Source organism: Rousettus aegyptiacus, unplaced genomic scaffold (assembly GCF_014176215.1).
Source record: "Rousettus aegyptiacus isolate mRouAeg1 unplaced genomic scaffold, mRouAeg1.p scaffold_m13_p_7, whole genome shotgun sequence".
NCBI lineage: Eukaryota > Metazoa > Chordata > Mammalia > Chiroptera > Pteropodidae > Rousettus > Rousettus aegyptiacus.
Window position 1 is genome coordinate 52,269,097 of NW_023416310.1, and position 25,085 is coordinate 52,294,181.

The 25,085-nt window shown below is 36.5% G+C and overlaps 1 protein-coding gene and 4 pseudogenes across 6 annotated transcripts in view; 4 read left to right on the forward strand and 1 right to left on the reverse strand.

Moving 5' to 3' along the window:
* CTNNA2 (catenin alpha 2) overlaps positions 1-25,085 on the forward strand; it is a 967,153-nt gene that overhangs the window by 143,980 nt on the left and 798,088 nt on the right. The window lies entirely within an intron of this gene.
* On the forward strand, positions 7,388-7,506 carry LOC118606077 (annotated as a pseudogene).
* Positions 11,507-11,625, reverse strand: LOC118605746 (annotated as a pseudogene).
* Positions 16,712-16,830, forward strand: LOC118606341 (annotated as a pseudogene).
* LOC118606290 lies at positions 23,178-23,296 on the forward strand (annotated as a pseudogene).

A 25,085-nucleotide genomic window follows, 5' to 3' on the forward strand; every position in this document is an offset into this window, starting at 1 on the left:
AGATGATCCTCACTGAAGAAGATTAGACTGTTCCTAGACCAGGAGAGGAGGTTGCACAGAAGAAAAAGACATCTCGGGAGAAACTGGAGAAATGAAAACTTATGGCCCAGGAATAAATTCAACATCAAATAAATGCTAATAAAAGTAAAAGCAGAAATAAAAAATAAAAACTCAGCTATTATCATTGAATTATTTTTAGTTCTATACCTTTTGATTTAGCTGAAATAATGAGTACCTATTCTTTGATGTAGAATATGGAAAAACAGTAAATGTCATGATTTTAAGTATCCAAACAGAATTGATTTCTTCATGATTTACGTTTAGCTGGGGGGAAAAAAAAGAGGGGGGAGAAATGATTACCCAACGCTTGAATAGAAGCCATTATAATAATAAAGAGAACTGGAGGTCTATAATTGGTATTGATTCAAACTGTAAGAAACAAATATCACCTAATTTTATGCCTGTGGATAATGCATTTTTCTTCTTAGGATATTAATGGTCTTGTCAAGTGGGTGGAGAAGGTATCTAGCTAAAGTTGAAATAAGGTATTTAGTCTTCCATTAAGAAAAGACATATTCCAAACATGACTCAGAAAACTGTTTGGGGCTTAGGAATTCTATCATTGCTCTGTAGCTTATAAAAAACAAATATGTGAGTGCTGGAACAGATGCGTAGACTGTAACTTATCTAGACAAAATTTTACTTGTAAATAATTTCTAAGCGTTCGTATTTCTTCTTTATCAAAATATTAATTGCATTATGAAAGACAAGGTACTACTTGGGATCTGTTAATGAAGAAACTGAAAGGAAGTCAGGCGACACGGGTGTCTATTTCATCTTGCAGTTCAAAGGGCCCAGAACAGTCTTTGGCACATAGTAGTTTGTTTGTTTGTGTTTTGTCATACATTTTAAATATTGTGGAAGAAGACAGTTCAGAAGTGTTAAGTATATTTGTATAGTTTTGGAGTCAATCTCCAGAACTTTTGCTTCTCGCAAAACTAAAACTCTATTACTTGTTAAACTTCTCCCCAGCCTCTGGCGGCTACCATTCTACTACTGTCTCTATGAGTTATTACTCTAGATACCTCATATAAGTGGACTCATACAGTATTTGCCTCTGTAACTGGCTTATTTCACTTGGTCCTATTATTTTTGTCAATACTTTGTGGTATTCCTTTTTCTAGTCATCTCATTCCTAAATCTGACTTACATCTTAACCCCAGTACTGTCTTTTTTTCCTCTTCCACTGTTTTTAAAAGGCATTATAATAGTTTTAATTCAATAAAAATTTCTAGAATGAATGAATATTTCCAACTCTGTTACCTTCACAAGGATATAAACAAATGCAACTTAATTTTTCTATAACTAAATTTAACTTCTATTTTAAGCCCTCATTATGTCCAGGGAGAAGAAGTGTTCTCAGTTAGTTTCTAGGTTCCCCCTAGATTCTCCTGGAGTTATATCTCAGTTCTAGGGGAGTTATGTAGTATTAGTATATTGTATCAGTTGCCATACTCTGGGGGTCACCCATTTGTGGGGGCACCACGAGAGAAGCCTATTGGTCTCCAGCCCTCTGTGCAGACAGGTCACTCCTGAGTTGGCTCTTCGGCTTTTGTTTCATAATGGCAGATTGAGCCTCTCTCCTATATCAAAATTCTGGAAACGATAGAAAAGATATTTTAAATTAATTAATAACAGATAATTAAGTAGCTAACATAAAAAGTACGTTTGAAAACTTGCGGTGGAACGAGAATTATTGAAGAATCTGTAAAAGATGATCGAAGAAGGAAATTCTAGCTCCGAATCTCTGTGGGTGCCTGCTACTGGAGAATGTGGGAGTGCTGCTGAGTTCACATCCGTAAGTGGGTGAAGCTGGGAGCAGGGGTGGTGGGCCCAGGCCAGCGCACCGAGGGGCTGATCCATGGGAACAGGCAGAAAGTTCCCACTGCAGACCTCACACTGCTCTCTGTGCCTGGCACACTAACAGCGGTTTCTATGTCTAGTTGAGAGCAACAAGTGTGAAAGGTTAGTTTCAGGAGTCAGGTGGGTATCCAGTGAGTCTGGACACAGCCCGGAGGAAGATGGTGATTCCAGGTCCAGGTGAAAAGCTTTGAGCGGGCCTGCCAGCCACAGTGTTCCACCGCTGTCCCTGAATGCTGTGTCTAGATGCTAGTCAAGGCTTCTGCTCCACAAACACATACAGCATGCAGTGCCAGCGGGAATTTCAGCTAGAAATATGAGCACATAATAAAGACTCAATGAATATTTGAGAAAGCCTGCATCATAAAGTGTAAAAAAAGTATAAGTAAGTAAATATAAATGAATATATTTTATATAGATTATAAAGTGTAAAACTCAGAGCCACTCTGGGGTAGAAAGGAATCATTCCAAGATGTGAGAAACTGAAAAGTTTTGTAAATACATCAGCTACCTAGACTCTTTGCTTAAGGAGCTTACTCTTTCCCTAGAGCTCTGCTCAGAAGAGAAAGCACAGATTTGTTCTGCCTTTTGTAGGAGGTTCTGTCACTGTCTCATCTCCAAAGCTGGGGTGACCTTCCATCAGTTTTGCCTGGTACAGTCTGACTACACTTTTTTAAGGCATAATTATCCACAGTTCCTTTGGATAATATAGGATATAATTACTCAAGAGTTATCTGAGGAACAGGGAGAAGATCCAGTTTCTGTCTTTAGGGGCCTAGCAATTTGGCCTATGACTCTCTGTATTCCCACCACTCCTTTTGAAATTCTGCCTTCTTCCAGGCTGTAGAATCCCATGTGGGGATAGTTAGATTTGGGACAAGGAGCCCAGGTCTTATCCATCAAGTAATCTGCCAAGTTTGTTGTCTGTTTGCCTAGTTCTTTTAATGGGGTCCTTGTCTCCCCTCTGTTTGCTGCTAAAGCTTTTCTTATCTTAAGCAATAAATCCAAATGACCTATGTGGTCCAAGTGCAGAAAAGCAAATAGATAAAAGGAAGAGTGGTGGTAAGATACACACATACACATGCATAGTTTAATATTCTAAATGCTAGAATATCTCAGGACATCACTAAGTAGCCTTGTGGCCTTAACTACTCTGAGCTTTTGTGTCCTAATCTAAAAAGTGCCAGAACTCTAAGACTTCCTCTCATGATAAAATTATCAGGCTTAGGGTATGGTGTGATGGTTTTTGAAGATGTGGGAAGTAAACTAGTAAACTCTCTATAGAAAGCAAAACAGAAAAAGCAGGAAGTTATGCCAGAATCTACTACATTGTACCTGAAGCTCTCCCTGTGTTGTCTGGTTATGAGACAACAATTTCCAGTTGATCAGCTCCCAATTTAATACTCCAATTTCAAGCATCATTGCATTTTAAGGTAGAAAGCCTCTAGTGCCATAGTTTTTCTCTCCTAGGACCCCAGCGACAGGCTGTATCCCTGTCTGAGTCCCAGACCAAGCTGATCCTTTCCCGTCCTCGCTCCAGCTAGAGTCCTTCCTGTCTCAGTGGGCCCTCTTAGGGAGTCATCAGCCTCTATCTCCTGGGTTCTTTGCTTCTTTCAAGGCAGAATTGCAGCCTCAGTTGTCTTCGGGTCATGGTGGATCACGTTTTCCAAATTTCCCAAACTTCATATTTTTCTTAGACCTTTGAGTCTTCTTGAAAATAGCCACTTGCTCTCTCCTCTGCTACAAATGCGAAAGCCTTTCTCTTATAGACAACATATAAATCACAGCACACAGCTCAGTAAAATCCAGAGATATTTCCCAACACTTTTGCTAGAAGAAGAAAGCTACTTCTGCTGCCGCTGACTTCACAGTTCTCCCTCTTCAGATTTTTATTTTATTTTGGTTCATTTGTATTTGTGTGTGTATCAACACCCTATACCATTGTGGCTTGCTTTGCAGGAAATTAAGACACAGAAACACTTACTTATAAAATAGAGAATTTAGGAAGTGATTGCCAGCATTATAAGAAAGTGGTTTTTGCTTCCCAGCTAATTTATTCTAATTCACTTTTAACAGTGTATCCCTGGTGTATTTAAAATCTAGTTTAACTTCCTTTAAATGATTGGTTTTACACCTAGAAAATAATATATTGAAGGAAGACAATTCAATTTTTTTCAAATGCGCATGTTTCCTAGGCCATAACCACCTGAGAGACAGAGCTAAAGGTGTGTGTTAATAATAAATCCTCTGATGGTGAGTGAGCTGCCATCCCTTCTTGTCACTCTACCGCCCCTCCCCACCATGTTCCCAAGCACTTTCCTTGGCAGCTCTGAGGTAACTCACACATTCATAGTGGCAGTCATTAAGATACCCTGTTCTGGAGCCTCTGCCCTGATCCCATTCTTTCTGACCCTCTGTGAGGTGCTGTAAACCTCGTCATGCTGGAGTCACCATGTCAGAGTCTTTTCCCATAACTGTGGTCCTTGGCACGCCTCTCTGGAGCTGCTCCTCCTAATGGGTTTTGTTTCTGCTTTGTGGCAGCTACCACGGCCCAGGCCAGTTAGGCCAGTATTTGCTTCATGAATGTATTCTGATTTTCCTAGTGCTTTCACTCTTTCAGTGTCATTCAGCTTCTCCCTCCTACTTCCCTGTACCTGCAACAGCTCTGCTTTGAGGTGTGTGAAGGAAGAGGGAATGGAAGGAAGATGGGAGGGAGCAGTGAGTATTTAACCTCTCCTCCTCCTGGGTGAGCTTCCTGTCAGGAGATGCAGTGCAGAGAGAGATTCCCTTATGTCTTCTCCCTCTACGACCTCCAGAACAAGGAGATAATCTCTGGGCCAACATTCCTAGGCCCTCTTTGCAGCTTTGCATCCAGAAAAGAACCTGTTCTTTCTACACTAACTGTTAAAACTTGGAGATTCCCCTGGGTATTGTCTCAGGAACTGGAAACGTTTTGTAACAAGTTGGGAAAAGGGGATGAGCAGCAGGGTAGAAGAGAAAGCAGTGCTTACATTCCTATTTTTGAAAGTTTGATTTTATTCTTATTTTTGGACTGGCCCTCATTGCCGCTTGCCAACCACTTGTACCATGTAAGTGCTTGGTTTTGGTGTCGTTTTAAACTAAGCATCAAATGAAGGAAACAAAGTCTTTGGGATCTAGAGACTTACTTTCCCTTAGGATCTTGTTCCTTTCATGAATATTCATACTATGAATCTAGCTAATTCCTTTATGCTTAAGAGACAGTTTATTTGAATGTTATTTTTAGGTCGAGGCCAATCAACAAAGGACCCTTCCTGCTGTAGATGCTCCTGCTCTGCCAGTGACCTCACAGGAGGGGAAGGGACAGTCTTACTGATGTTCTTGCATTTTTTTATCTTATTTCCCACATTGAAAAGAGTTCATAGAAGTACAAAAAAATGTTTGTAAAAGACAAAAATAATGGACTGTGTACTTAAAATGAAGAATGTCCTTGAATGCACCATACTGACATTTGAAGCTACTGAGAGGCAGGACCTTGTGCTCGGGGCCTTTTGATTTCTTGTAGTACCAAGAGTACTAACAGGCATTAGGGAGGCTACTGATACAGAATTTCCTCAAATCCATGTTATTGATTCAAAAGAGTTCCAGGAAAACTTAATATTAGGACATTTTTGATGTGAGTATTTCCTCTAAAGGTGTTCTCAGTAATGTGAAAAGTCAGTATACATGTGACGTATTATTCTGCTATTGCCAGAAGATGGTCGTAAATCTTTGAAAAGAGGGAAACTGACTTTTCGATCAGGGCAGAGTTTTGCACATGTAATTGCATGCACCCTCTGTTCTGAATGGTTGCTGCTGTCCAGGTCGGGGACCTCAGGCATCACAGGACTCAAGGACAGCAGTAGGAGACGGGATTAAGTGGACAAATGTTTAAAAAGTGTGAATTTTATGTCACCCCATCTAACACATCGATTTCAATTTTTCCATGGTAGTATTCTCTCCTGCCCCCGCCCCAGTATATAGTCCTCAGAGGACTATTTAACTGCTTCAGAGAGAAAAAGCGTATGTCTTTTGGTGTCACACTGACATATATGTTCAAATTCAAACTCTGCCACTTTCAAGCTCTGGATTTCTGCACCTGTTACATAATCCTTCTAAGTCTCTCTTCGCTTTCCTGTAAAAGTGGGGCGATGGTAGAGTGCAGACGTCAGCAGGTTTTAGGAGAGAGTTAAGTGATATAAGCACAAAGAACTATCTATAACTGTCTGCAAGAGTCGTTAGTGTATTATTAGCAAAATGAAACAACGACCTTACCCATGCAGACCAGTTAGCTTCCCACATGGATCACAATCCTTTGCCTCAAATTTCTTGTTATTTCAGATGAAAACAACTCTTAGGATATAATTACATGGTTCTGAATCTTCCTTTTTTATTTAACTTCATTAATGTAGATATGGTTTGCATGCAAAATGAGCAAGCCCAGTCTGTACAGGTAACATGGAATGTAGTATGGAAAAATTTAACTGCTTCAGAGAGAAAAAGAAAATCTTTTTGGGAATCGTATCTAGCTAGACCATGTAATTACTGGATAATTTGCTGGTTATTTACTTTGACTGCTTGTCATAGAGATCCTAAAATGGTATTGACTGTCACAGTACCAAGAGAAAATTCTTAAAATACCCCTCAATGGATTCCAGAAGTTATCTTTGAAAAATAACAGATCTTTGTTAGTAAGGAATTACACTTTAAATCTGATTTTTCTTCCCAGGAAATGGCATTGCTCCTCTCTTTTATAAGATTCAGATTAATAAATTCAGATGAGCAAGAATGTTTGTGTACTGAGTTTCTATGGATTAACATCTACTTTCTGTTTGTCAAGTGAAATGATTTTTCTTTAAACTTTTTAGGCTAAATATTTGTAGCTAAAAATTTGCATTAAAAATCTGAACCTAAATTGGTTTGGATTGAAGTAATCTGCTTCCATTCTTTTGGCAAGACTCAGACTTAAAGTCTGAACAAAGGCGCTGTTGCTTCCACAATTAAAAAAATGCTCATAAAACCCCATAATGTGAATAAAACATTCAAAATATTCCAGCAATCTAGAATTGTAAATGAGTCATGAAGTATAAGGGGGAAAATACATATAGAAATTCAGACTGGAGCCTTCTTATGGTTCCAACCAAATATGAGTTAAATAATTTACAGTAGAGCTTGTAAACTTTGTGCTTCTGTGTTTTTTGTTTCATTTTAGTGTAGGAAAAAAAATATGTGTTTTATGATTCTCGATTATTCATTTACATCTCTGTAATTTGACAGAAATAGTCTGTTGCTATGTGCCTAAGCCATTTTTAAGGAAAAACAACCTCTGGGTTTATTTGTAAGGGAAAGATCACTTTTCTTACTTATAAAAATATAAATATTATTTGTTTATTACTATCTGTATAGTTTCAGAAGAAGTTGTTGTAAAAATTATAAAAAGTGCAATAGTGTCTATGCCCATGCCACTCTGAACAAGCCTGATCCCATCTGATCTTGGAAGCTAAGCAGGTTGGGGCCTGAGTGGTACTTGGATGGGAGACCACCTAGGAAGACCGGGTGCTGTAGGCATAAAAAAACAAAAAATAAGGGATTGTAAGCTGACAGGGTCCTTGCAATCTGTGAGGTCAACCAAGGGTTGCCTTACCTTAAAAAAAAAAAAAAGTATGGTAGTATAAATGGAAAAGAGACTTAGAACATTAAAGTCTATACGTACAAGTTGGTGATTTTGGGAATGACTTGGTTGGCTTTTTGCAATTCAGTGAATGTGTCATTACTTAACTGCATTTTGGTGGAAAATCTGCAGGCCTGAAACTAAGCATCCTCTGTGGGATTCAGACCTCTAGCGTATCCTCCCTGTCTCTGTAGCACTGGGCCCATCCCCAAACCCTAGGTGACTGGTTCTGGTGGTCAGGACCCTTCTTTGAGGAACTTTAGTTCAGAAATTAGATCCACTTATCTGCTTAGTTTATTCTTTGCTCTCCATCTTTTGAGAATTGCTTCCTTAGAATCATAGTTACAAAACTGAAATATATAGAAGTAATAACAATATCCTTTGTCCTTCAGTTTCCCTAAAGTAATCAGTCTTCAGGAGCCAAAGATAAAATAATTTTTGATACCAGATAAGCCAAGACAGTTACTTGCACGAAGGTTTCTAATACTTTATTGAATTATTTGAAAACAAACAATAGCAACGTCTTTGATAAGTGTAGTAATTATTTTGGATAAATTGCGTGAGAGAGTTTGGTCCACGGCCCATTGATTAGTATGTGCTACTTTGCTTGCCATGAAATTAAGATATGCATTTCTTTCCTTTATGTCAATACATGACACTGAAGGTTTGTCAGAGTTTTCTTTAAATGTTTTGCTTGCTTTCTTACTCTTAAGGTGACCTCTTTTCTAGTCCCTCTGGGCTCTGTGAGCTCAGTTCCCCTGCCCACTTCCTCATGAGCTAGAGGATCTGTGATTAATGCTGATGGTGGAGAGAGTGCATTACTTTCTCTCTTACTCCAAGTTTTCAGCCTTATGGTGATTACATTTTGCTTATACTCTGACCAATGGAAGAACATTAATAGGTAAACTGGCATTAATTATTCTTAATTCTGTAATTATATTTATTTCTACTAATTTATTCTTTAAAGATGCTACTTGGTTCATTATGCTGCTATTTCATTTTGAATTTTTGATGTTCTATTCATAAATTAGGTTAGTATATAATTTTAAATTGCTAGGGTCATTCGTTCATTTATTAATTTATATGTCATTAAATGGGTTTGAATTGAGTGTCTGGCCTTTGAAATTTATAGTCTGGTGATAGATTCATGCAAGTATCCTTGAAGAAATGACATCTAAATTGACCTCTATGAGTAAGGCTAGGTCGCTATAATACAGAAATTTGATTATCTTAACTGACTCAAATAAGAGATATAATTTTATTTCTCTCCCAAATTGCAGTCTGGAATAAGGAATATGAGATTATCAACGTGTTTATATCAACTTTAAAGTGTGGCTTCCTTGTTGAGCTAGAGTCAGCATCCTTCTCCAGCTGTCAAGAAGATGTATACAGAGGGGCCAGCACAAGTGTTCTTTTGGCCATGACCTGAAAGTTGCTCACAGGCCTTTTGTCCACATCTCAAGGCCCCACTTAATTGCAAGGGAGGCTGAGGAATATACTCTGTGTTGGACAGCAAAATACTCAGCTAAACTGTGGGTGCTACAGGAGGAAGGGAAGAGTAGATAAAGGAAGTATTTTTAGTGTTCTCTGCCAAAACATCTAAAGGAGTAAACAGTAATTAGTTAGCTGAAGGATACGGGGAGTAGGAGTCACTGTTCTAGTTAACTTGCAATCCATAAAAGGACATGGAGAAGCAAACAGTCAATTTGGTAATGAAAACTTAGAAAATTTTTCACTGACCACTGAAGTACTACATATGAAGGGCACGTAACCCAAGTTTGGAAGGCAGAATGAGAGAGGCTTTCCTAGCCACACTAATTCCTGGAGCCAAAGAAAAAAGGTATAAATATGAAAACTTCCTGCCTAGTTTTTGAGAATAAAGCTAATATAAATGTTTATGTCTTAATGTGTCTTTCATGTAGACACTTTAGCTACAAAATACTTTATTGGGTAATGATAATTGAATTTCTGTTCTACTTCTTATTTATTAATTGAACTAGGTAAGGCTTATACTCTGAGAAACAAACATAAAATCATTCTACAATGATCACAAAATAGAATTATCAGCATTACAAACAGATTGATCAACAGAATGGAAAAGAGAAGTAAGAGCCAGAAAAAGGAAGTATAGTAGTCATTATAATACAACAATAACAGCAGCAGCAGCAACAAAACAACCAGAGATAAAATGGAAGACATGGAAGTGGAAGTCCTACTTGATGATGATGCCCACCTTTGCCACCTTTGCCACTGAAGTAGTCTTGGAAATCTGGTGATTAAAGCACTTGTGGTTGGTTGTAGCATGTGGCAACTTTTCTTAGAAATTGCAATTTTAGTTTTAAGATGAATATAAATTTTATAGAAAATATTTTAATATTTTATTTTAATAAAAAATGTATAATTTCCTCTGATGTTTCTATTAAATATTGTTTCAGAAGGATGTCCTGTATTATTCTTAAGACTTTTCACATACCCTGATAGTGTACAGCGTGTTCTTGATGATATGGCTCTCCCAATTTGAAAAATACTGTGATCTGGTCAATGCTTAGAGTGAGAGACAACTGAGAGATAATTAAAATTCAGGAGTGATTAGGGAGACATATACCACTCCATTAGTTTACAGTAAGAAATGGAATGGTTACACCCAGTGGAAATATTTCTTTGGATATAAGCAGCTTATGTCACTCTTCAGTTAAGCTATAATGGAAGCCAAATCATAGTCAGACATCGGCTGACTGATTTACTGAGAGAAATCACTATAACTCAGACTCTAGATAGTCCTGTCAGCATGATTAACATATTTTCTGCTCACAGACAGGATTCTGTGGGAATCAGGAAGTTGCTTGGTAAATATGGAATCAAGAGTGTTAGGTGAATAAAATATAAGGACACCTGCTGTGAGAGCATAATGCACCTGGCTCACTTCAGATCCTAGTGGAGGTTTCTGTGTTAAATTCCAGTTTAACTTTCAAAAAGTCATCTTGTATCTCTCATTTCTAGATTCTTCAGAGACACAGTAGCCCTCTAATTCTTATAAATGTATAAAAGAAAATTTGAGTTAAGAATAAAAATATTTTAGATACTGTTACAGATTAAGCAGGAGCAAGAAATCTTTAGCAGGTTATGTTGACCCATTTTTTGCACTTTCAGATAAATTTTCTTTATTAGTTTCTACTTTTATTTGAGCTGTTCAGAGGACACAGACTGGCATCGCGGGGGGGGGGGGCAATCCATCTTGTTTTGTTTGCTTTGCAATGCATTTATTAACTGGGTATATCACATGAAAATCACATATAAATCTGAGTTCCTGGCTACCTTTTTGAAAGAATGTACAGGGTAGGCTGGGTATAAGTGACTATTTTAATGAAAATAACTAAAGAACTGGAAACATAAAAGCATTTTCTGGATGCATTGTGACCTAGAAAAACAACAACAAATCCCAAAACCCTGAAAAAGAAGAGAAAATGGCAAGCTTGAAAGATCAGTGCTCAAACTGAATTTTACACATAGCTTACCTGACAGTTTTCTGTTGAGGGATGCATAGTCCAGAGTATACAGGATATAAAGTCTAAATTGTACTAGACATGGGGGAGTCGAATAAGAGACTCCCCTCATAGAGTGGGAAGACCAAGGGATAAAAGAGAAATCTATTAGTAAATGCAATCCATCTTGTCTTTCTTAACCTGAGTGGGCCTGAGCGAAAGAAAAAATATTCCCCTTGAAAATTTGAGTAGACCTCCAACAGGTTTTGCAGTCAGAATTCATACTATCTGTCTGGTCAAACTCCAAATGAATAATTTTTATTTATTTCTTTTTTTTTAGGCAAGGCAACCCTTGGCTGACCTCACAGATTGCAAGGACCTTGTCAGTTTACAATCCTGTATTTTTTATTTTTTATGCCTACAGCACCTGGTCTTCCTAGGTGGTCTCCCATCCAAGTACTAACCAGGCCCAACTCTGCTCAGTTTCCAAGATCATATGGGATCGGGTTTGTTCAGGGTGGCATGGCCATAGACCAAATGAAGAATTTAATGTAAGGTGATCCCAGGATAATAGCAAACTAAGAAATTGGCAGAAACAGATTTTCTGGAAGTCTGTTTTGTTTAAGGTATAAATAATTTTTCAAAATATAGTTAAAAAATAATGTACTTAAGGCAAAAAATATTAATATAAACTGTGAGAGTCACTAGAACAAACAAACACACAGGAGAATCACATTCACTAGGTCAATAGATATTGGAATTATCAGACATCAATATAAAAAATAAATTTGTTTAATGTTTTCAGAATTAAGGGAGGCTTTAAAATCTTAGCAATTAAAAGATATTAAAAACAAACACAATTAAAAATGACCCAAATAGGATATTTGGAAATTAAAAAAATGTGTGTGTGTGTGTGTGTGTGTGTGTGTGTGTGTGTGAGAGAGAGAGAGAGAGAGAGAGAGAGAGAGAGAGAGAGAGAGAGAGAGAGATGATTTAAATTAAGATTCTAATGGGAAAGGTTGACATATGCTTCCAAAAGGCAGAATTAAATTGTTTCAAATGAACCCTCCCAACCAAGAGTAACTAAAATAATGAAAAAACAAACAAACAGAAAACTAGAAAGGTCCTATGTGAACAAGCTCTTGACCAGTCAGGATTTTGGAAAGAGGAGAAATCCAGAAGTATGACTATCTGCCAATTATAAGACAATGAATAAGACAGTGAGGAGCTGAGAATTGCTTTTGACAGTTTCACTGGCCTATGGGGATAGAAATAGAAGTTCGAGAAAAAGAGGTCTAAAAGGCACCTTTCCAGTTACTATTGCTGCATACAAATTACCTTAAATGTAGTGTTGTGGAACAACTATTTTATTATACTCAGAACTTCTGTGGTTCGTAAATTTAGTGAGGTGACAGCATTATGCCTAATCTCTGTTCCACAGTGTTTGAAGCTTCAACTGGCAAGACTCAAAGGCTGGGGGTAATATGATGTCTGGGGTCTGAAATCATCTGTAAGAGCCTTCATGCATATGTGTAGGACTTGATGCTGGCTGTCAGTTGGAGTCTTGGCTGAGGATGTCAATCCAAACACAAGATGTGTCCTGTTCATTTAGTATCTCCAAGTTGCCTAGTTTGGGTTTCTTGTCAGTATTGTAGCTAGGTTTCAAAAATGAGAACGCCAAGGAAAGAGAGGTAAAAGTACAGGTGTTTTGTTATCTATACTCAAAAATGACATGCTAGGATTTTTGTCTTACTATATCGATAAGGTTTTCGTAGAGGCATGCCTAGGACCAAGAGAAATGACATAGGTTGTTAAAAGATTTTTTGAAATGTAACCTACCACAACAGTCCACATTTTTTATCTGAGACTCAGGAATGGGTGAATTTCGGGATCAGACCTTACAAGGACTAAAGCCCAGTTTCAAATCAGCTCGTTTCTTTACTGGATTAAGATTATGTGTCTCTACCATAATATTCTGCTTGCAACCAAACTAATTTCTCTTTGAAAGAAGATGTCATCTATAACTTCTTATATTCTCTACATTAATATACAGGTTATGACAATCCCATTTACAATTGCATCAAAAACAGTAATATCCTAAAAATAAATTTAACCAAGGAGATAAAATACCTGTACTTAGAAAATTACGTCATTGGAGAAAGAAACTGAAGAAGATACAAATAAATGGAAGTATATAGCATGCTAATGGATAGGAAGAATTAACATCGTTAAAATATCTATACTACTTCAGACAATCTATAGATTCAATGTAATCGCTTTCAATGATAAATACCAATGACATTTTTCACAGAACTAGAACAGATAATCCAAAAATTTATGTGAAACCATAAAAGACCCTGAATAGCCATAGCAATTTTGAGAAAGAAGAACAAAGTTGGAAGTATCAAACTACCTGATATCAAACTATAGTACAAGACTATAGTAATCAAAACAGCATCGTACTGGTATAAAAATAGACATGTAGATCAATGCAACAGAACAGAGATCCCAGACTCAAACCCATGTGATCATTTAATCTATGACAAAGGAGGCAAGAATATACAACGGGGTAAAGACAGTCTATTCAATAAATCATGTTGGGAAACCTGGGAACTTTATCAGGAAGGTACTTCCACATGAGGAAACTCAGAGAATAAGGTACATGGGCAAGTGCTGGCTAGAGGTGATAGTGGGGTATGTGCATGTTCTCTTCTCATTTTATTCCTTCTAGAAATATTAAAATGCAAGGAGGTTATCGAGTGATAATGAAGTTGGAGAAGAGAGAATTGGATTGAGAATTGAGGGAAAGGTATGAAGTAATTATTGGGATAAATGAGAGTTGATTTTTAAGGCATCACTAAGGGCCTAGTTTGTGATTATGACCATTTTCTGATGATACTTATGTGGAGGGGTTAGGAAGAATTGAGGGCAATGTTTTTTTTCAGATATTATCGTATTACTCTTATGACGTTTTTACATGCCAGTATGAGTAGCCTAATAGTGATACATTTCAGTGAACATTACTCAAACGTATGGAGAGGAGACTCTTCCCCCAAATCAGACAAGCTCACAGCAGCTGCAGACTTAATGTTTTATATAGTGCTGTCAAATCGCCTTGCCTAACTTAGAAATGTTGCACTTAAAACTTCAATTTTAAAGATTCAATTTTAAAGAAGATGTTAAATGGCCATAAGTCAGGAAAAATATTCATAACATTTTTTATGCTACATAAAGTTCAGAAAGAAAAAAAATTTTGAGACTGTTCAACCAAGAAAAAAATATATCATTAAAGAAAATATTCAACCAGTTCATTTTCTGGCATTAGACAGCATTTTGATTGCGACAAATCTCTAGCTCTATGTTTTAGAATTTATTTTTAATTGAGGTAGGGTAAGGAGTGACTTGCACTTTTTTGGTCAACTCTTAGATTAACTGTATATTCTATAAAAACTATTTAAGCCTCATTTGTTCTTTTACATTGGGAAATGATTTTACATGTGAATAGAGGATGTTGGAGAGGTAACAGATTATAAAACCCAAAGCATTTCTAGTGACTTTTTTTGAGTGCTGGACGTTAATGGGGACTTTTTGCAAAGACTCCCTTTTTTTCCCTCCTTTGTAAATGTAAATCAATCATTGCTTTGAATTCTATCATGTCCCCACATTGAAAAAAAAAACTGAAAGGAATTTTAATATTGTTTTGTTGATAACAAATGGCTTTTAAAAAATTCATTCCACCTTTAAGAACTAGTGAATTAACAATGGCAGGGAGTCAAGAAAAGAACACATTTTCATTTACTTTGTTGTGAATGGTATATTGATTTGTAGCAAACTCAAATAAAACAAAGCATCTGTGTTGTTAAGGGAAAATTACCCATGTTATATCAGCCTAAAGCAACAGCACTTAGTGGGTTATCCTGGGGACTTCTTTGTTTAGTAATTTAGTCAAAAAGAAAAATAATATTTTTCTACATTCTCTTCTTTAAAAGGAAGTACTGTATTTGAAAAAGCACTAAGTACTTAAAATTTAAACAGCTAAGCTCAATTCTGTTATATTTTGAAGGTCATGGATTTATTTACATTCATTTGTAAGTACTTAGGGTTAGGGTAGAGTTGTCCTTTGACCACACTTTAATATATGCAACTGTTAACTTAAATAATTTAAAATAATCTTAGAGCCAAATTTAAATCCTTAGACTCGCCTTTGTATGAAGACTTTTATAACAATTTTGGCAAATCAGTATGGTCTTTAAGAAAAAAGTTTTCAATAGAACTCGAGACGTTAATTGTTGTCTCTTCTAAGCCATTTCACTCATAGGTCTAAAAACTGTAGAGGAGGCGGGTCAGAGTGGTCGTCTAAATCCTCATTTTACAAATGAGAAAATCTGTGGCCAGAAAGAACTGGTTTGCTCAAGACTACATAGCTAATTAGTGAATTCTTAGTCATTTTTAGAGCAGAGGGATATATCAATATGAGTCTTAACAATTTAAATAGAACTTAATGAGTTTCATCAGAAACCTAATTTTAAAAATCTAGAATCACCACGATGTTAGTTTAATTGGAGTGTGAAAAGAGTTACCCCGCAGTTACGCAATAGCGCTCCTGACAAACTTTGTAGAGCTACAGCCTGAAGTCAATCACTGCTGCTTTAAAATTACATGCATTAAAAACGGAATCAGAGATGCACCTCCATCTTTTGTTTATTACACTCCCACGTTTTCTTCTGGAAACTCTGCCTGCAGTTCTGACACTCTGTCAACACAACTAGTCAAATTCAGTTCCCCGAAGTTTCCTGGATATTAAGCATATGTAACTGGAAATTACGTCTTTGAGTTGCCTTTTCAAATGTGGTGGATAGAGGATACTAGGATAACATTCAGGTGTGTGATATTAGTGTTTGATCAAGTGGCAGACCGCCTTGCCTTGCCGGCTTTAAGGTCGGTATTTCTTTTTTGATGTAAAGCTGGGAGTGCCATGCCTGACCTAATCCTCAAGCACATCTCCTCCTCCTGGAAAGCATCTGTAACTTGTCAATGGTGAGCCAGTTCCTCTGGTTCCTAGAATAGGCCCTTCTAATCTTCTAGAGTACACTATTGAAACAAATTAGTACTTCACACCGTTATACTATTTACAAGTTATAAAGCACTTCCATGTGGTGTTTCAGTTGAAACTCACCAAACAGATATTCTTTAGACTCAGTGGTGTACCAAGAGGGTGGTGGTTAGTATAGGGCGCCCCAGGTGCCACCAATGAGGGAATATAATCTACATTACTTAAAAATAATGATAAAATCATACAAAGTTGGTCTACTTTTCATTATTACCTTATTATATCAATTCTAAACATTCTTAGTGATGAAATTTTCTCTCACTCCCCAAGAAGTATTATTTTTTTGGAATAGGAATTCCAAAAAAAATACTATGTTACTGTTAGTTATAATAATACATATGTAAACTTCGAATTAGTATATTTTTTTTATTTTAGGCATTATATTTTATATGGATGTTAATTTGGATAATTTCCAATTATACAATTGCTTTGTAGCTAAGTGTTCAAGAGTATGTTTAAGTTCTTAACAGTTTGGACTTATTTAGATCCTTTTAAGATGTAGTTCATTTTGTCTGTGGCCATGCCACCCTGAACAAGCCCGATCTCGTCTGATCTTGGAAGCTAAGCAGAATTTGCCCTGGTTAGTACTTGGATGGGAGACCACCTAGGAAGACCAGGCCCTGTAGGCATAAAAAAATAATAATAAAAAAAGATGTAGTTCATGTCTCCAGAATCTGTGGTACTATATATTCTCTCATTTAAACAATAAATTAGAAGTATAGAGGTTGTAAAGATGAAGAAATAGAACTTTAGCTCACTTCAGTTATTTCACTGTACATTACCACTTGGGAGTTGCATTTTTGTTTAAAATTTTAAACAGTTACACAGAGTGCGAACTGCAAGATGTAACATTTTCCTTTGGTAACAGTGAATTTTTAAATTAGCATACATGAAATGTAATTGCTACAGAGAGAGTCTGTTAGACCCCCTTAGTTTGGCCCTCTTTGGAAGAATAATTTGAGAGTAATTATCTCCCAACATATTAATAGGGATAATTTTATAGTTCACTGAGTACATGGTTCTACGGTAATGAGGTGGGAAATGAGAAGCAAAGAGCAAGATACCAAAAAGGAATGTGTGCATGTGCTTGTACGCGTGTGTATATATGTGAATGAATGTGCATATGTGTGTGCACTTATATGCAAGACTGTGATTTGTCTCAGTACCTCAAATAAACTTTAGGCTGAAAAATCTACTACTAACTAAAAAAACTAAATAGGCCACCTTTCCAATATGCCTGTAGGACATGGTGACAAGGTAATATGTATGTTTTCCTGATTAAAATCATAAGAATAAATAAAATTAGTAAATCTAACTAGGAAGCTTGATAGACTGGAACATTAATAAGATCTGCCATTTATTTTCTATGATCTTGGGTAAGTTACTTTACTTTTTTGTTCCTGTTGCTTCATTTGTGACTTGATGATAATAAAAACATATACTTCATTATTTTTATTCTAGATAGATAGATAAGAGAGAGAGAGAGAGAGAGAGAGAGAGAGAGAGAGAGAGAGAGAGAGAATAGATATCCCTAGCAGAGGTTCATTAAATGTTAGCTTATAAATTATAAACGATATATCGAAATCTGTTTTTTAATTCAAGATCAAAGGTCTATATACAAAAATCTATACAAGGATTCACATTCATAGCATACTAGTATTTTTTACTTTAAGGAGATGAGATAGTGGGAGTATTTCCATACTGAGTCAACTCTGAAAAATTCTTTTTTATTTAAATGTATTTGGTAACCAATTTATATCTATTCATAATGATATCAATTAATCTTGATAGCAAAAATTTCAGTGTTGCTGGTTATATATGTAACTTTATCTATGGAAACTCCAACCTTCTGGGTGCAAGTAGCCAATGGACAACCTTGCTATTATGCCCTCCTTAGAATGAAAAATAAGGGTAGAGAAATTGGGATGCCACAAAAATGAGTGAAAGTTTGCAAGGTCTATAAACCACCATGATAAAATATTAAGGGCACCTTCAATTCAGAACACCTCGTGTTTGTCACAGCTCTCGTCTATTGCCCCCTCCCAGAGGTGGTGGAGGAAGGCTTAGGTCATGATATAGAGAAAGCAGCTCTCCTTCTTTTCTCCTTTCAGTAAGACTCTCTGACTGAATCCCCAGTTCTGCACCTTGAGATGGTCACTTAGAATATTTTGATGCCATGTGAGAAATCTGATTCTTCTTATCACTCTGTTCCTCTCATATGTTTGTAATTCTAGATATATTTCTTTATCTGTAGACTCTAGCTCTGAAGATAAATCTGTTTTTGATTCTTTGTTCCAGTTTCCCTAATCTGATTGATTCTGCTGACAACTTTTTGTGTATGAGGTGAATTATTAAATTTATTGATGAAAAACAAAATATAAGTTCTCACTTTTAGTCGTAGAGTCCATGAGGTTGGGTTTCTTTCTGGCTGGTATCAGTACTTATGATAGATGTTTTACTGATAGCTTATTGTGTGTCAAGCACTGTGTTCCCTATTGTGAATGTGTTTAGTTCTTATGAAATACATCCCCCAGTTGAGAAAATTGTGGTATAGAATACTTTGGCCACTTGCTGAGGGTCACACAAATCATGAGTGGTAGATCCAGGGCTCAGGCAGGTTTGATATCAGGACCTGTTCTCCTGATCACTCTGCTAAACTACTGCATCCTCATTTTTATTCATTCAAACTTATCTTTGTTGAAAGTCCCTCAATACCCAATGGCTAGTCAAACCCAACTTGTCATCCTAATGTTGTTACGACCCACCTTTAGCCATTTATTCCGTCAACATTTACTGAGCACTACCTTAGTGCCTATCACAGGAGACACCCTGACAATAATTCAGGCCAAGCTGTAGTGGGTCTGGGAGTAGGCACAGCGTCGCAGTCCTGTGGTTTAGAACTCTAGTGTGTGACTGGGAATATAAAAGGGACATCACACACGGACGTGAGGGACTCAGGAAGGCATCTTGGAGAAATCGAAATGTGAGAGGTGAGCAGAAATTAGTTTGTCAAAGAAGGATGTGGAGAGAGTATTGCAAGAGAAGGGACAAGTATAAAGCCTTGATGCCAAAGGAACATAGTGTGTGTGGAGTACTCAAATTATTTTATTCTGAGTGAATTGGAGATTGCAGAGATGCCTAGATGGGCAAACCATGGCTGTGGTCCGAATGTAGACCGCCATCTGTTTTTATATGGCCTCTCTGTTTTACATTTTAAAATGATTTAAAAAATCAAAAGATGAATGACTGTATTCCATAGTATGTGTAAATTAGGTGAAATGCAAATTTTAGTGCCCGTAAATAGTTATATTGGAACACAGTCATAGCGCCCCGCCCCTTTTTAATGTATTATCCGACTGCATTTGTGCTACAGCAGAAGAGCCGAATAGTTGCCAGCGATATTGTCTTAGAGCCTAAAATATTTGCTATCTAGCCTTTACAAAAATGTTTTCTAACTCCTACAGTAGTGCACAAGAGGTGAGATGAGTGATTAAAGGTTGTTAAGGAGTCAGAACATGAAAGTTCCTGTAGTTCGCTTTAAAAGATTTCAGTTTTCTGAAAGGCAATGGAGAGCAACTAAAGGATTTCAAGTACCTCTGTTTCTGAATCTAAACTATGAGCTCAAATGTGATGTTAACTGGTGAGTCCTAAAGATATGGGGTTCTCTGTCTCATGTTTGCGTGTGTGTGCATGCGCATGCACATGTGCGCGCGCACACACACACACGCACACACACACACAAACACAAAGTCAGTGGTCAAGTGGTTACCTTTAGAGAGAACACTCCATTTGAAGGAGGTATTGACGAAATCAAAGCAGGGAAACAAGACTGAGAACAGCTGTGTCCAGACGTTTAGATTCTAAACATTAAGAAGAAATCTGGAGAGCTTGTCATAGCACTATGGGGACAATTTATCTTTCTCCAATTTAGCAGAGAGGCTATTTTCTGCTACATTTGACAGGTGAGTGAGTTCTAATCTGGATGTCTATTTTGAAACATCACTTACCCAGGGATTAAACATCTGTTTGAAAACACAGACAGGGAGTGGTTCAAAAACCTATTACTTGATATCTGTAGCTTCAAAGAGTATAAAAGATTATAGGTTGTTTTCAAACTTGGAATAAGGTGATTTTAATCAGTTCAAGAGATGGGTCATTCAGTTTCCTTTATGTGTTAACGTGTTAATAGCTCTGAATTTGGTCTTATTGCTCACCTTTGGAAAGTGAAATCTTACTCCTGATACCCACTCATTTGCTCTGGGTTGCCATACAACAGAAACTTAATATGGTTGCTGTTTATATTCCCTTTGTTTTCTTACTGTTAAAATTTTAAATCGAACTCCTCTGTAAGATTTTTTACCTTTTGCCTGCAGATTAGGTACATCTGCTAGTCCTGCTGTGTTATGTTAATTTTTAATTCTTCTACAGAATTTGTATTTGTATTAATTTGAATGTGGGCTAAGTTTTTAATTTAGAACCTACTTTTAAGTCTTAGCAAAAACTGTTAAGCACTTTACAGTAAAATCTCTCATTCTGGTGACACAGACAGAAGCAATGATTAAAACTGTTAACATTATAGGTAGGGTCTTTTCTATTCTAGTGAATGAATGAATATATATGTATATCTGAAATTCATAAGTGTTAAGTTTTAGGTCACAGTTGTAATTTAATTTGTAATTAATAGAAAGTTGATATACACTTGGTAAAAGAAGTTGTATTTGACATTTGGTTTAAAAATTATCCTTTCACTGTCATCTTTAAAGAGGAGATACATGTCTACTCTAAATGACCTTCAGGGAACAAAGTATATCCAACTGCTTTTCTTTATGAAAATAAAACTGACTCATCTGGTATAAGCATCCCAAATGGTCGAAGAGGTAAGAGTGGTACCAGCAGAAACTTGACAGAATAAGAAAATTTGGGTTGTGAGCAGGCATCCAGGTCATAGTGTGCCTAATTTCTAGTTTTCTACTGGCTCTGAGTGGGCATTCTTGTGGGATTTTCATGACCAAACCTTTCGTAAGTTTGGAGTTGTGTATTCTAATTTTATTATTATTATTAATAATAAATGTAGTAGTAGTAGTAGTAGTAGTAGTAGTAGTAGTAGTAGTAGTAGTAGTGGTAATGGTAGTATTTTTCTTTCAAGTTAGTTGCCTAGACAGGCATAAGTACCTTTTGCAACATAAATACTGTAAAGGGTATTGCTTACCTGGTCTGGTCCCTCAGCCACAGAATCCTGGCTACACAGAACCTATCAGTCATTAGCAACTTGATTCCAATATACATTTAACATATGATTTTGGAGGCTTTCCCTAATTTGAACCTTATAAAATGCAGAAAGGACCAGAGCCACCATTAGCACATCCGGGCCCCTTTATTTATCATTTAGGTAGGTGCTCCTTTCTCCCTGCTCTGATAAACCAGGCCAGGTGACAGGCCATGGCTGCTGGCTTGATGCAAGGAAGGTAAGTTGAATTTCGGATCCACTTGCACCTCATCTACCACATGCCTTTGTGTAGACCGTAAACTGTGCCATTGTATGCAGGGACTCTGAAAAGGTGTAATCCATATTGTAGAGTAGTAGTATACACTTCGTGTAATTACACATTCTGAAAGACAAGATGTGTGTATGTCTGTGGGTCTATTTGTGTGTCTTCGTCTATTTCCGTAGAGCTGTCTGCTATCAGCCTTTCACCTTATCTTATGAGGAAGGTGGGAAACACCTCTAGAGATGTACTTCTGGTAAATTCCTCAATCCCGATCCATATCTCACTTGCATTGGCATGCTTTGTTGCTTTAATCGGGGCCTTTATTTCTACTCAGAAAAATTCCTCTGACTCTTCCCGTCACATTCTATGTAGAGTCTCTTTATCAATCAGAAATCTAGGCTTAACCACAGCACTTAAATTCATTCATTTATTCAAAAGTGAATGCTTTGTACACATACTTACCTTTTATGTCTGCGTGATGCTTTGACACTGTCTTCCCCTACGCCAGACCCATCTGATGTAACCCATTAAGGTCGTGGGGATTGATATATTGCATTCAACTCCTTTTGAGTAGTAAAGAGAGTTTTCAGTTTAAGTGGGTTCTGAGGACAGCTTCTCACATTGTTACGATGACATCGAATTCTCTAGACCCTGTTTCTGGGTGTATTCTCTAAACACAGGTTCTTCCTGAAGCCACTTGAGAGTTTAGTGTATCAGTTAATATTCTACATGTATTTGAAAGCTTGCTGTACCAAGAAATTACTTGTACCAAGTTCGGAGGTGGTGTCACTAGTGTTTAACTTTCCCTGCCTGTCCTGTGTAGTTCCTCAGAGCAAATAAACAGAGTGAAGGGAGGACATCACATTAAAACTGAAGAAATCATGTCACCAGGTGTGCCTCGATCTTGAAGTTAAAAAGTAAATTATGGACCGACCTTCCTTTTTTGCACAAATTTGTAATAATATAATGTTAAAAAATCAAAACATCTAGGTATTATAATAATACTCATTGATCATTATTAAGTCAAATGGCTGTACAGCCAGTTACACTATGTCATTCTCTCTTTTTGTCTTTATATAGATATCATGCCTATTTTAGTGCTTCACATTTGTCTTATAGTTTGCTTTGCTCTTCTGAGAGCTGTAATGTGTATTCCCTGTGCTGGGCTTTACGTTTTTGATTGCAGCATATTGATCAGTCACATCTGATAGGTGGGTAGGAACTTCCTTGTGATTATTTTCCTCTTTGATTTATATTTGTTCTTCTCTTTCTTTTACGTTGAGTAAGAACTTTATTTTTATGTTTTGTTTTTATATTTTTTGATTTCTCCTTTAATGTTTTATAAGTTCTGTGTTCTAGTTCCTCAGTTTTCACATTATATTCAGCTATTTTGTGTCTTAAATTTTTTGATCTTTGCTTACATAAACAAAGATTCAAAAAGACTAAAAAAATCAGAGTATAAAATGTTTTAAGAAGTAAACAATTTTGCCTACAGCCATGCTACCCTGAACAAGCCTGGTCCCATATGATCTTGGAAGCTAAGCAGGGTTGGGTCTGGTGAGTACTTGGATGGGAGACCACCTAGCAAGAGCAGGTGCTGTAGGTGTAAAAAAAAAAAAAAAGAAAAGCTATTTCATGAATTTTTATATTTTATAAAAAACATAAAATGTTATATATTTATATATTTTGTTTATACATTTATATTAATATATACCTTTATATAGTATATTAAATTCAAAATATGTAACTTAAGTACAATTTTACATATATAGATATTATAAGGATAACAAGGATGATTTTGCAAAGAGAAAGAAACAGTTTTCAGAAAATTGTATTCTTTTTGTAAATAGTCACTACCTATCTGCCATTTCAGTGGTAACTTTTACAAATTAATATTTATGGACTTCATCTTGATCAAACTTCATCTTCACATATAAATTGTTGTTTAAGATCAGTTTTCCTTCTCTATTAAGAGATGGCAGGACAAGTTTAGAATTTAATGGAGGCTTCCTGGCCTTCAGTAATAATATACTACTTAACATTGTACAAAATGACCATTTTCTTTTTCAGATTGAGTGAAGATTGGGAGAAGGTCCTGGATAATCTTGACCTATTACAGTTTTAAATGTTTAGTCGGAGGATTTCCATTTCAATCAGGAAGGTAGAATGGAATAAAATTGAAAAGTAAAATGAATCATTTTTCCTTCACTGGTTTTTATACATTAGAGCAGTGCTTTTAATTACTGTATGGCTAGTAAAGTGCCATCTATGTTGTGAATCAAGAGGGTTTTGACCCCAGGAAAGGTGGTAGCTCTTACATTTGAACCTGGCATGGGATGCATTCCAATAGTTAATCAAAGGACATTTTATCTAAGGATGAAGAATTTAAACTGTCTAGGGGTGTGTGTGTGTGTGTGTGTGTGTGTGTGTGTGTGTGTGTGTGTGTAGAGAGAGAGAGAGAGAGAGAGAGAGAGAGGACAAATCTGTATTGTAGGAAACAAGATTATATTTGTTAGTCATGAGAGACAAAATGTGAATGGATGTGTTTGTCAGTGGAGTATGTTTTGAGCGGTAGGCAACACGTTAAACCTAGTGAGAACATTTAATTTAAGCATTCTATTTTTACCATCTCAGTTCCTATTAATAAGAGATGCCATAGAGATGTTTACACTGCTTATAAATTAATTTCACACACAAGCCTGTCAGCTTTCAAATATGACAACCGTGTCTCAGAGAAGACAAGATGGTGTTTGTGTGCGTTTGTATTTGTGTCACATGTCTGTGTTGTGTGCACAGGTAAGTCTGTGAGTATATACATATTCTTACTTAATACTGCCAAATCCTCTATTTTCAGAGAAAAGTCTAGGAAAATTTAAAACTACACATCAGTGGTTTTATTATTTTTTGTTTTCCTTTTCGGTTTGAGCTATTGTTTTTCCATAGTTTTTATAGGTTGAATATACCGTGAGGCATTTTCAGCAAAGGGATACCTTTTTCATTAAACAATCATATACAATGCTTCTAGCTGAACAGGTGGTATAAAAACAAATAGATTTCGGATCATTAGTAAAATGCTCAATTTTTTTCTTTTTATTTTGAAAGCTAGATGTAATTTCTAAAACAATAGTGAGCATAATCACACTTTCAAAATACTTTGGACTGAGTATATCTTTAAAGTGAATGGTAACTCTAGCAGAGTTTTACCTTTGTTTGAAATGAGAAAACCTACAGCAATCCCTCAGCTGATATTATTTGATTTATTCTTTATTTCTTTGTCTAGTGGGCAATGAGACTAGACTGAAGATAAAGTGGTTCAGAGACTGCTGTTGACATTGCATTTAACTGCGCGGTGCTGCTTCCTCGCTCCTTGCGCTATTACTTTTCTTGGATTCCAG